This window comes from Budorcas taxicolor, chromosome 10, assembly GCF_023091745.1.
Source record: "Budorcas taxicolor isolate Tak-1 chromosome 10, Takin1.1, whole genome shotgun sequence".
NCBI lineage: Eukaryota > Metazoa > Chordata > Mammalia > Artiodactyla > Bovidae > Budorcas > Budorcas taxicolor.
Window position 1 is genome coordinate 50,900,661 of NC_068919.1, and position 12,729 is coordinate 50,913,389.

Below are 12,729 nucleotides of genomic sequence, written 5' to 3' on the forward strand. Positions count from 1 at the left end.
TAGGTAACACTTTCCAAGTGCTCACTATGCACCCTGCACTATTCTAGGAACCCCACAGATATTAACTCATTTCATCTGCACACAGTGACAGTTGGGAAAGCACTGCCACTGATCCCATTTTACAGGGGCTCAAAGAGGTTCTGTGACTTGCTTAAGGCACACACTTGTGACTAAGCTGAGATAGTCTCAAGAGCCTATGTTCCTGAGTGCCATGATTCTACTTCTGTTTAGAGTCCTATGTGTTCTAAAACAATAAATGGTCTATGTGTGTGTGTGTTCAAGAAAGTCTGGAAGGATTGGAATGAGAATATTAATTGAGGCATTATTATAGGAATACATTTTTGGAATAAATTCAGAGTAAATTTGCTATGTGATATTAGTTTTTCTCTCCAGTTCTACATGAAACCTGTGCTTAGGAGGAGGTTGAAGAACAAACACCACTCTGTTTCAGACGGTAGATTGAGTGTCACTAATTTTGACAAAAGGGTGAGAATGATCAGCTCTGGGGTTTTTTTTTTTTGTTTCAAGTCTGTATCACTGAGGAAGTACCTTCAGTGGTCTTTCTGAATAGTGTTCTTTCAAATAATGTTTAGAATTCTCCACATGTTGCAGGTATATTTAAAAATTTATAAATACAAAAGGCCCAGGGACAGACCACCTTTAATGTTATAGAATGATTCCTAGCATTCTTTGAATTTAAAATTACTGATTTTTTTTTCCTTTTTTGGTTGTTTTAAGGAGGGTGTGGAGTGTTTGCTGAACAGTCTCTATTTCTTTCTTGTTATCACCAAAACTGACATTTTTTATGCCACCACATTTCATTTAGAAGCTGTTTCCCCACCAGCTTCTCCAGGGGCCCAGGGGTTCCCAGAACCCTCTGCCACTCCAAGTCCTGCTTCATTACCTCCTGGTCCCAGGATCTGCCTTTTCCTGAAATCCTCTTCCTTGACACTACGCTAGGAAAAGGCTTCTCACGCTAAAGCACCTTGGAGAGGGAAGGTAGCCAGGACTCAACAGCAGTGCTTTAAGACACACCTCCGGATGACAAGACCCTCCTGTGCACCAAGCCCCAGGACCTACCTCAATTGGCACTCACATTAGCCTATCAGGTAGGTGTGATTTTTTTAAAATTAAAGTGCAGTTGATTTACAGTGTTGTATTAATTACTGCTGTACAGCAAAGTGATTCAGTTATAGATATACATTCTTTTTTATATATTCTTTTCCATTGTGCTTTATCATAGAATATTGAAATAGCTCTCCATACTACACAGTAGGACCTTGTTATTTATCCATTATATATATACCAGTTGGCATCTGCTAATCCCAAACTCCTACTCCATCCCTCCCCCCAACGCCCTCCCCCTTGACAACCACCAGTCTTTTCTCTGTGTCCGTGATACTGTTTCTGTTTCATGGACAGGTTCATCTGTGTCATATCTTAGATTCTGCAGATAAGTGATATCATAGGGTATTTGTCTCTTTCTGACTTACTTAGTATGATCATCTCTCGTTGCATCCATGTTGCTGCACATGGCATGATTTTGTTCCCTTTCATGGCTGGTAATGTTCCGCTGTATGTATGTGCTGCATCTTCCTTATCCACTCACCTGTAATAGACATCTGGGTTGTCTCCCTGTCTTGGTTATTGTGCACAGTGCTGCTGTGAACACAGGGCTGCATGTCTCTTGTTGAATTATAGTTTCGCCCAGATCTATACCTCATGCGAAGAGTTGACTCATTGGAAAAGACTCTGATGCTGGGAGGGATTGGGGGCAGGAGGAGAAGGGGACAACAGAGGATGAGATGGCTGGATGGCATCACTGACTCGATGGGCGTAAATCTGAGTGAACTCCAGGAGTTGGGGATGGACAGGGAGGCCTGGTGTGCTGTGATTCATGGGGTCGCAAAGAGTCGGACACAACTGAGCGACTGAACTGAAATGAACTGATGCCCAGAAGTGGAATTGCTGGATATATGGTCATTCTATTTTTAGTTTTCAGAGAATTTTCCATACTGTTTTCCACAGTGGCTACCCCAACTTACATCCTCACCAGCAGCCATAGGAGAGTTCCCTTTCTCCACACCCTGCTCAGCATTTTTTATTTGTGACTCTTTGATGATGACCATTCTGACTAGTGGGTGCTGGTACCTCATTGTAGTTTTGATTTGCATTTCTCTAATAATTAGTGATGTTGATCACCTTTTCATGAACCTACTGGTCATCTGTATTTCTTCTTTGGAGAAATGTCTGTTTAGGTCTTCTGCCCATTTTTCCTTTTTCCTCCTTCATACTTACTTATTTATCTGGCTGTGCTGGGACAGGACCTTCCATCTTCACTGTGGCATGAGGGATCTTTTAGTTGTGGCATGAACTCTTGATCGCAGTATGCGGGATCTAGTTCCCTGAATACGGATCAAACCCAGGGCCCCTGCATTGGGAGCACAGCCTGCAACTGGGCCACCAGGGAAGTCTCCTCCCCATTTTTCAGTTGGGTTGTTTGCTTTTTTTGTTATTGTGTGAGCTGTTTGGATATTTTGGAAATTAAGCCCTTCTTGGTCACACTGTTTGCAAATAGTTCCTCCCATTCCATAGGTTATTTTGTTTTTGTTTTCCTTATGGTTTCCTTTGCTATGCAAAAGCTTGTGAGTTTGATTAAGTCCTATTTGTTTTTGTTTCTGTTGCCTTGGGAGACTGATCTAAGAAAACATCGGAACAGTTTATGTCAGAAAATGTTTTTCCTGTGATCTCTTCTAGGAGTTTTATAGTGTTATGTCTTATGTTTAAGTCTATAAGCCATTTTGAGTTTATTTTTGTGTAAAAATATGGAACACTTCATGAACTTGTGTGTCATGCTTCTTCTTGTTCAGTCACTCAGTCATGTCTGAGTCTTTGTGACCCGAGGGATAGCAGCACGCCAGGCTTCCCTATCTTTCACTGTCTCCTGGGGTTTGCTTAAACTCATGTCCACTGATTCGGTGATGCCATCCCACCAGCTCATCCTCTGCCTTCAATCTTTCCCAGCATCAGGGCCTTTTCCAAAGAGTTGGCTCTTTGCATCAGGTGGCTGAAGTGTTGGTGCTTCAGCTTCAGCAGCAGTCCTTCCAATGAATATTTAGGATTGATTTCCTTTAGGATTGACTGGTTTGATCTCCTTGCTGTCCTAGGGACTCTCAACAGTCTTCTCCAGCACCACAATTCAAAAGCATCAATTCCTCAGCACTCAGCCATCTTTATGCTCCAAGTCTCACATCCATACATGACTACTGGAAAAACCATAGCTTTGACTGTATAGACCTTTGTCGGCAAAGTGATGTCTCTGCTTTTTATTACCCTAAGTTTGTTATAGTTTTTCTTCCAAGAAGCAAGCATCTTTTAATTTCATGGCTGCAGACACCATCTGCAGTAGCTTTGGAGCCCCTAAAAATAAAGTCAGCCACTGTTTCCACTGTTTCCCCATCTATTTGCCATGAAGTGATGGGACCGGATGCCATGATCTTAGTTTTCTGAAGTTGAGTTTTAAGCCAACTTTTTCACTCTCCTCTTTTACCTTCACCAAGAGGCTCTTTAGGTTCCCGTTAGCTTTCTGCAATTAGGGTGGTGGTATCTGCATATCTGAGGTTACTGATATTCCTCCCATCAATCTTGATTCCAGCTTGTGCTTCATCTAGTCTGGCATTTCACATGATGTACTCTGAATAAAAGTTAAATAAGCAGGGTGACAATATACAGCCTTGACATATTCCTTTCCCAATTTGGAACCAGTCCATTGTTCTAACTATTGCTTCTTGACCTGCATACAAGTTTCTCAAGAGGCAGGTAAGATGTTCTGGTATTCCCACCTCTTGAAGAATTTCCCACAGTTTGTTGTGATACACACACCAAAGGCTTTCGCATAGTTAATGAAGCAGATGTTTTTCTGGAATTCCCTTGCTTTTTCTGTGATCCAACAGATATTGGCAAGTTGATCTCTGGTTCCTCTGCCTTTTCTAAATCCAGCTTGTACATTTGGAAGTTCTCAATTCACATATTGTTGAAGCCTAGCTTGAAGGATTTTGAGCATTACCTTGTTAGCACATGAAATGAGCACATTTGTGTGGTAATTTGAATTCTTTGGCATTGCCCTTCTTTGGGACTAGAATGAAAACTGACCTTTTCCAGTCCTGTGGCCACTGCTGAGTTTTCCAAATTTGCTGGCATATTGAGTACAACACTTTAACAGCCTCATCTTTTAGGATTTGAAATAGATCAGCTGGAATTCCATCACCTTCTCTAGCTTTGTTCATAGTAATGCTTCCTAAGGCCCACTTGACTTTGGACTCTAGAATGTTTGGCTCTAGGTGAGTGATCACAGTATCATAGTTATCTGGGTCATTAAGACCTTTCTTGTACAGTTCTTGCCTGTATTCTTACCACCTCTTCTTAATCTCTTCTGCTTCTTTTCAGTTCAGTTCAGTTGCTCAGTCATGTCCAACTCTTTGCGACCCCATGGACTACAGCACACCAGGCTTCCTTGTCCATTACCAACTCCCAAAGCTTGCTCAAACTCATGTCCATTGAGTCAATGATGCCATCCAACCGTCTCATTCTCTGTTGTACCCTTCTTCTCCTACCTTCAATCTTTCCCAGAATCAGGGTCTTTTCTAAGACAGTTCTTCCCATCAGTTGGCCAAAATATTGGAGCTTCAACATCAGTCCTTCCAGTGAATATTCAGGACAGATTTCTTTTAGGATTGACTTGTTTGATCTCCTTGCTATCCAAGGGACTCTCAAGAGTCTTCTCCAACACCACAGTTCAAAAGATCAATTCTTCAGCACTCAGCTTTCTTTATGGTCCAGCTCTCACAAACCATAGCTTATGGATCTTTGTTGGTAAAGTGATGTCTTTGCTTTTTTCTGTTAGGTCCATAGTGTTTCTGTCCTTTATTGTGCCCATCTTTGCATGAAATAGTCCCTTGGTATCTCTAATATTCTTGAAGTGATCTCTAGTCTTTCCCATTCTATTGTTTTCCTCTATTTCTTTGTTTTGGATTGTTCACTGAAGAAGGCTTTCATATCTCTCCTTGCTATTCTTTAGAACTCTACATTCAGTTGGGTATATCTTTCCCTTTCTCCTTTGCTTTTTGCTTCTCTCCTTTTCTCAGCTATTTGTAAGGCCTCCTCAGACAACCTTTTTGACTTCTTGTATTTTTCTGGGGGATGGTTTTGATTACCACCTTCTTTACAGTATTATGAACCTCTGTCCATAGTTCTTCTGGCACCCTATCAGATCTAATCCCTTGAATCTATTTGTCACTTTCACTGTATAATCATAAGGGATCTGATTTGCTTGCTGAGGGGCCATGCTAATCTTCTGTATATCATTCCAATTTTAGTATATGTGCTGCTGAAGCAATCAGGTAGGCATGATTATCCCAAGTTAGTAGAATATGAAGTTGATATTCAGAGAGCTTTGATGACACGTCCAGGTTCCCACAACGCCAATTTAAATGCAAATTTGAGTTTAAAATATGCCATTTCCTCTTGACACTATGCTGACTTGTGGTCATTTACTCAACTGAGTTGCTTTGCTTTCTTTCTTTGACTCTTTTTTTTTTTTTTTAAGGTAAGAGGTAGGGAGTTTGGGTGGACTTCCTTGGTAGCTCAGCTGGTAAAGAATCCACCTGCAATGAGGGAGACCTGGGTTCGATCTCTGGGTTGGAAAGATCCCCTAGAGAAGGAAAGATCCCCTGGAGTGATACTCACTCCAGTATTCTTGTCTGGAGAATCCCCATGGACAGAGGAGCCTGGCAGGTGACAATCCATGGGGTCACAAAGAGTCAGACACAACTGAATGACTAACCACAGCACAGGGAGTTTGGGCACACAGGAGGATTTTTTTTTTTTTTTTTTTTTAGTAAAAATGATTTTAATGTTTTATAAACATGGATGCATCTTAATCTCTCTAGAAGGTAAGTTAACTAGATGAATTTCAGGGTTTAAATATATACACACAAATGCACACACCCTCTTGTACAGTTTATAAATGATTTCAGGGACTGTAATGATTGAAAGATTATGGTGCCCTAACTTGAACAGTCCAGAACCTGGTTCTGTTCTTTACCCCTCTACACAGTCATGAATGACACACAATGAGAGCATCAGTAGAACAAAATATATGGCATTTATTAAACGTATGTGACATAGGTTATAATATCAAAATAGAGCATGCATGAACAAATTATTCATTCTTTTAATGAAAACAATAATTGATACTGAAAACATTAAGTGATTAAATTTCCACAACATACAAAATTCTCTTTCGTTCAAAGTGAGAAAGAAAAAGTAAATCACAGGTTGAAGAAATACAGTGATTTCAGCTGGCCCCATAAAGGCATAAGGCACAAATTAAACCGAGGGATTAGCACATCAGAATGAAATGTGTCCGCCCTCACAAAGACTGGCTCCAGCCGAGGCTCCCAAGCCCCTGCATGGGTCCTCCGCACCTGCTCCTTCCTTCCTGGGGTCACATTTCCCCAGGTGCCCATGCTCCTATGGACAGGCTTCCCTGTAGCAGAGAAACACGGCCTCTAATACTTTTACAGGTAAATAAAACCTTCATGCTGTAACAAATGATCCTGGCATGAGTAGCATGAGATTTCAAGTTAATACCCTTTTTCCTCCCAACCGAAGTCTAGTAAAACAGAAAATAGAGAATTCTCCTGCCAGGACTCAGTGTCTATATGGAAAGCTGACGACGGCCCAGTACAGCAGGGTACATACATACACCGGTTGGGGGTTTGAAAAACAACCTTGAAACCTCTCTCTCCTGCCCTCCCCCCTCCACCTCCACTTTGCCTCATGTTTTAGAAGTGGAGCAAAACCTCAGCAATTTCCACTGGGACTTAAAACAGTGTACAGGAGGAAGCAACAGTCACCCTTTCCAGACTTCAGGCTGCAGGGTTCCAGGGCCTTTGTCCATCAGTGAAAAGTACACGTCTCCAAGTGCTTAGGTCAGAGTTTTCTTCGTGGTCAATTCTAGGACTCGTGTGTACGGGGTATAGTTCCTGGAAGGCATTGCGATCTCACGAGTCCTACCTGTTTGGCTGAGAAATGAAAAAAGACAAATCAGGAATATGAGACAAAACTTACCATATGCTTCACGTGATAAGATAACTAGGAAATCCATTTTCAACACTTAAAAATAGACTGCAGTAATACAGTTGAGTATTTAGAGGAACCATTATTTTTAGTAACTTTAAAAAAGTTATTTATTTGGAGGATAATTGCTTTACAATATTGTCTGGTTTCTGCCATACATCAACATGAATCAGAATTCAGGAATATCCCCTTCCTCGTGAAACTCCCACTCCTTTAGGCTGTCACAGAGCACCAGGTTTAGCTCCCTGTGTCATATAGCAAGTTCTCACTGTTGTGCAGTCACTAAGTCGTGTCCGACTCTTTGTGACCCCATATGGACTGCACGCCAGACTTCCCTGTCCTTCACTCTCTCCTGGAGTCTGCTCAATGGAATCATGTCCATTGAGTCAGTGATGCTATCCAACCATCTTGTCCGCTCTCACCTGCTTCTCCTCCTACCTTCAATCTTTCCCAGTATCCAGATCTTTTCCAGAGAGTTAGTGCTTTGCATCAGGTGGCTGAAGTATTGGAGCTTCAGCATCAGTCCTTCCAATGAATATTCAGGGTTGATTACCTTTAGGACTGACTGGCTTGATCTCTTTGCTGTCCAAGGGACATTCAAAAGTCCTCTGTCCATGGGATTCTCCAGGCAAGAATAGTAGAGCGGGTAGCCATTCCCTTCTCTAGGGGATTTTCCTGTCCCAGGGATCAAACCGGGTTTCCTGCATTGCAGGCAGATTCTTTACCATCTGAGCCATTAAGGAAGCCCTCAACTTTCCATTAGCTATCTATTTTACATATGGTAGTGTATATAATGGAGAAGGCAATGGCAACCCACTCCAGTACTCTTGCCTGGAAAATCCCATGGACGGAGGAGCCTGGTAGGCTGCAGTCCATGGGGTCGCTAAGAGTCGGGCACAACGGAGCAGCTTCACTTACACTTTTCACTTTCATGCATTGGAGAAGGAAATGGCAACCCACTCCAGTGTTCTTGCCTGGAGAATCCCTGGGACAGAGGAGCCTGGTGGGCTGCCGCCTATGGGGTTGCACAGAGTCAGACACGACTGAAGCAACTTAGCAGCAGCAGCAGCATGCATATATTTCCATGCTACTCTCAAGCATTGGAACTTCAGCTTCAGCATCAGTCCTTCCAATGAATAGTCAGGGCTGAATTCCTTTAGGATTGACTGGTTTGATCTCCTTGCTGTCCAAAGAACTCTCAAGAGTCTTCTCAGTTCAAAAGAATCAATTCTTCAGTGTCAGCCTTTTTTATTGTTACACATGCATGTATATTCATTTATTGATTCTTTTCTCATATAGGTTATCACAGAATATTAGTAGAGTTCCCTGTGCTATATAGTAGGTCGTTGTTGGTTATCTTTGTTATGTATAATAGTGTGTATATGTTAATCCCAAGCTCCTGATTTAACCGCCTCCCACATTTCCCCTTTGGTAACCATAAGTTTGTTTTTTTATCTCCAAGTCTGTTTCTGTTCTGTAAATACTAGGTTCACATATGAGTGGTATCATATGATATTTGTCTTCGTATGACTTACTTCACTCAGTGTAATAATTTCTAAGTTCATCCACGTTGCTGCAAATGACATTATTTCATTGTTATGGCTGAGTAATATTTCACTGTATAAATGTACCACATTGTTATCGATTCCTCTGTCAATGGACATTTAGGTTGCTTTTATGTCTTGGTCATTGTATATAGTGCTGTAATGAACATTGGGGTGCATGTGTTTTTTGGAATTACGATTTTCCTTGGCTATATGCCCAAAAGTACAATTGCTAAACCATGTAGTAGTTCTAGTTTTAGATTTTTGAGGAACCTCCATACCGTTTTCCATAGTGGTTGTACCAATTTACCTTCCCACCACCAGGAAGGTTGGGAAGGTTCCTTTTCTCCACAGGCTTCCTTCCTACCAGTGTAGGAAGGTTCCTTTTCTCCACACTCTCTCCAGCATTTACTGTCTATAGACTTTTTGATGAGGCCATTCTGACTTAGGTGAGGTGATCCCTCACTGTAATTTTCTGTTTCTTGATAATTAGTGATGTTGAGCATCTCTTCATGCGCTTTTTGGCCATCAGTATGTCTTCTTTGAAGAAATGGCTATTTAAAGCCTCTGCATATTTTTTGGTTGTCTTTTCTTTTTTTATCTGACATAGAGCTGCGTGAGCTGTTTGTATATTTTATAGATTAACCCCTTGTCTGTTGCTTCCTTTGAAAATATTTTCTCCCATTCTGTGGATTGTCTTTTTGTTGTTTACAATTTCCTTTGCTGTGCAGAAGCTTTTAAGTTTCACTAGGTATTCGTTTGTATTTTTATTTAATTTTATTTTTATTGAAGTATAGTTGATTTCCAACGTGTGCCAATCTCTGCTGTACAGCAAACTGGACTCGGTTATATATAGACATTCTTTTTCATATTCTTTTCCATTATGGTTTATTATAGGATATTGAATATAGTTTCCTGTGTTATACAGTAGGACCCTGTTGTTTATCCATCCTATATGTAATAGTTTATATCTGCTAATCCCGAATTCCCAGTCCTTCCCTTCCCCTTGGCAACCACAAATCTGTTCGCTATGGTCTGTGAGTCTGTTTCTGTTTCTTAAATAAGTTCGTATGTGTCATATTTTGGATTCTACCTGTAAGTGACATCATGTGGTGTTTGTCCTTCTCTTTCTGACTGCCTTTAGTTAGTATGCTAATCTCCAGTTGCATCCACATTGCTGCAGATGGCACTGCTTCACCCCTTTCATGGCTGAGCACTATTCATCGTATGTATACAGGTACTGTCGTCTCTATCCACTCATCTGTTGCTGGACGTTTAGGTTGTTTCCATGTTTTGGCTATTGTGAATAGTGCTGCTATGAACATAGAGGGGTATGTATCTTTGGGGATTAGAGTTTTGTCTAGCTATATGCCCGGGAGTGGTGCTGCTGAATCATATGGTAATTCTATTTTTAGTTTTCTGAGGAACTTCCAGTTTGCCACAGTGGCTACACTGACAAACATTCCCACCAGCAATATAGCAGGCCTCTCTTTCCCCACATTCTTTCCAGAATTTGTTGTTTGTTGACTTTTTTCCCATTGTTCAAGTGTATCTTTAAACAATTTTTAATTGGGGGGTAATTGCTTTAAGTGCTTCCCCAGCGGCTCAGCTTTACAATGTTGCACTAATTTCTGCAGTACAACAACATGAGTCAGCCGTAAGTATACTTATATCCCCTCCCTGTTGAGCCTCCCTCCCATCTCCCACCCTCCCAGCCCTCTAGGTCATCACAGAACACCAAGCTGAGCTTCCTCTTTTTTTTCTAATTTATTTTTTAATTGGAGGAAAATTGCTTTACAATGTTGTGTTGGTTTCTGCTGTACAACAGCACAGAGTCAGCCATAATTATACATATATATCACCTCCTCCTTGAGCCTCCCTCCCCTCTAGTCATCACAGAGCACCACGCTGGGCTCCCTGTGTTACATGGCACCTTCTCACCAGCTGTCTGTTTTACACGTTAGTGTATATGTGTTAGTGCTACTTTCTCCATTCATCCCACTCTTTGCTTATGCCACTGTGTCCACAGCTCTGTTCTCTGTGTCTGGGTCTGCATTCCTGCCCTGCAGATCGGTTCATTAATACCATTTTTCTAGATTTCCATATATGTGCATTAATATATGATATTTTTCTCTTTCTGACTTAATTCACTCTGCATAACAGGTTCTAGGTTCATCTGTCTCCCTAGAATGGACTCAAATTCATTCTTTTTATTTATTTTTTTTAGCTTTATTTATTTTTTAAATTTTTATTTTTACTTTATTTTGCTTTACAATACTGTATTGGTTTTGCCATACATTGACATAAATCCGCCACGGGTGTACATGAGTTCCCAATTCTGAACCCCCCTCCCACCTCCCACCCCATATCATCTCTCTGGATCATCCCCGTGCACCAGCCCCAAGCATCCTGTATCCTGTATTGAACCTAGACAGGCGATTCATTTCTTACATGATAGTATACATGTTTCAATGCCATTCTCCCAAATCATCCCACCCTTGCCCTCTCCCAGAGTCCAAAAGTCCGTTCTGTACATCTGTGTCTCTTTTGCTGTCTCGCATACAGGGTTATCATTACCATCTTTCTAAATTCCATATATATGTGTTAGTATACTATATTTGGTGTTTTTCTTTCTGGCTTACTTCACTCTGTATAATAGGCTCCAGTTTCATCCACCTCATTAGAACTGATTCACATGTATTCTTTTTAATGGCTGAGTAATACTCCATACTGTATACGTACCACAGCTTTCTTATCCATTCATCTGCTGATGGACATCTAGGTTGCTTCCATGTCCTGGCTATTGTAAACAGTGCTGCGATGAACATTGGGGTACACGTGTCTCTTTCAATTCTGGTTTCCTTGGTGTGTATGCCCAGCAGTGGGATTGCTGGGTCATAAGGCAGTTCTATTTGCAATTTTTTAAGGAATCTCCACACTGTTCTCCATAGTGGCTGTACTAGTTTGCATTCCCACCAACAGTGTAAGAGGGTTCCCTTTTCTCCACAACCTCTCCAGCATTTATTGCTTGTAGACTTTTGGATCCCAGCCATTCTGACTGGTGTGAAATGGTACCTCATTGTGGTTTTGATTTGCATTTCTCTGATAATGAGTGATGTTGAGCATCTTTTCATGTGTTTGTTAGCCATCCGTATGTCTTCTTTGGAGAAATGTCTGTTTAGTTCTTTGGCCCATTTTTTGATTCATTCTTTTTACAGCTGAGTAATATTCTGTTGTATATATGTACCACATCTATCCATTTATCTGTCAGTGGACATCTAGGTTGCTTCCATGTCTTAGCTATTGTAAATAGTGCTACTGTGAACATTAGGGTACATGCATCTTTTTGAATTATGGTTTTCTCGGGGTATATGCCCAGTAGTGGGATTGCTGGGTCATATGGTAGTTTTATTCCTGTTTTTTTTTAAGGAATCTCCATATTGTTCTCCATAGTGCCTGTTATCATTTTACGTTCCCACCAACAGTGCATGAGGGTTCCTTTTTCTCCACACCCTCTCCAGTATTTATTGTTTGTAGATGAGGTCCCTGTTTCGTACAGCAACTTCCCACTAGCTATCTTACACATGATAATAATATATATATTTCATTGCTACTGTCAGTTCACTCCACCCTCTCCTTCTCCTCCTTCCGCTTGTATCCACACCTGCGTCTCTATTCCTGCCCTGAAAATAGGTTCATCAGTACCATTTTTCTAGATTCCATATGAATGCTTTAATATACAATATTTCTATTTCATTTTATTTAATTGGAGGATAATTGCTTTATAATGTGTTGGTTTATGCCATACAGCAACATGAATCAGCCATAATTATATATATGTCCCCTTGCTTGTGACCCTCCCTCCCAGCTGCCATCTCACCCCTCTAGGTCATCACAGAGCACCAAGCTGGGCTCCCTGTGTTACACAGCAGCTTCCCACTAGCTAGCTATTTTACACATGGTAGTGTACATATGTCGGTGCTACTTTCTCAGTTCATCCTTCCCTCTCCTTCCCCCGCTGTGTCCACAAGTCTGTTCCCTGCAT

The 12,729-nt window shown here is 41.2% G+C and overlaps 1 protein-coding gene and 1 pseudogene across 1 annotated transcript in view; both read right to left on the reverse strand.

The window, feature by feature from the left end:
• The window catches only part of MYZAP (myocardial zonula adherens protein), a 141,806-nt gene that overhangs the window by 20,208 nt on the left and 108,869 nt on the right, over window positions 1-12,729 (reverse strand). The gene's annotated exons all lie outside the window — the stretch shown is intronic.
• On the reverse strand, window positions 5,306-5,395 carry LOC128054883 (uncharacterized; annotated as a pseudogene).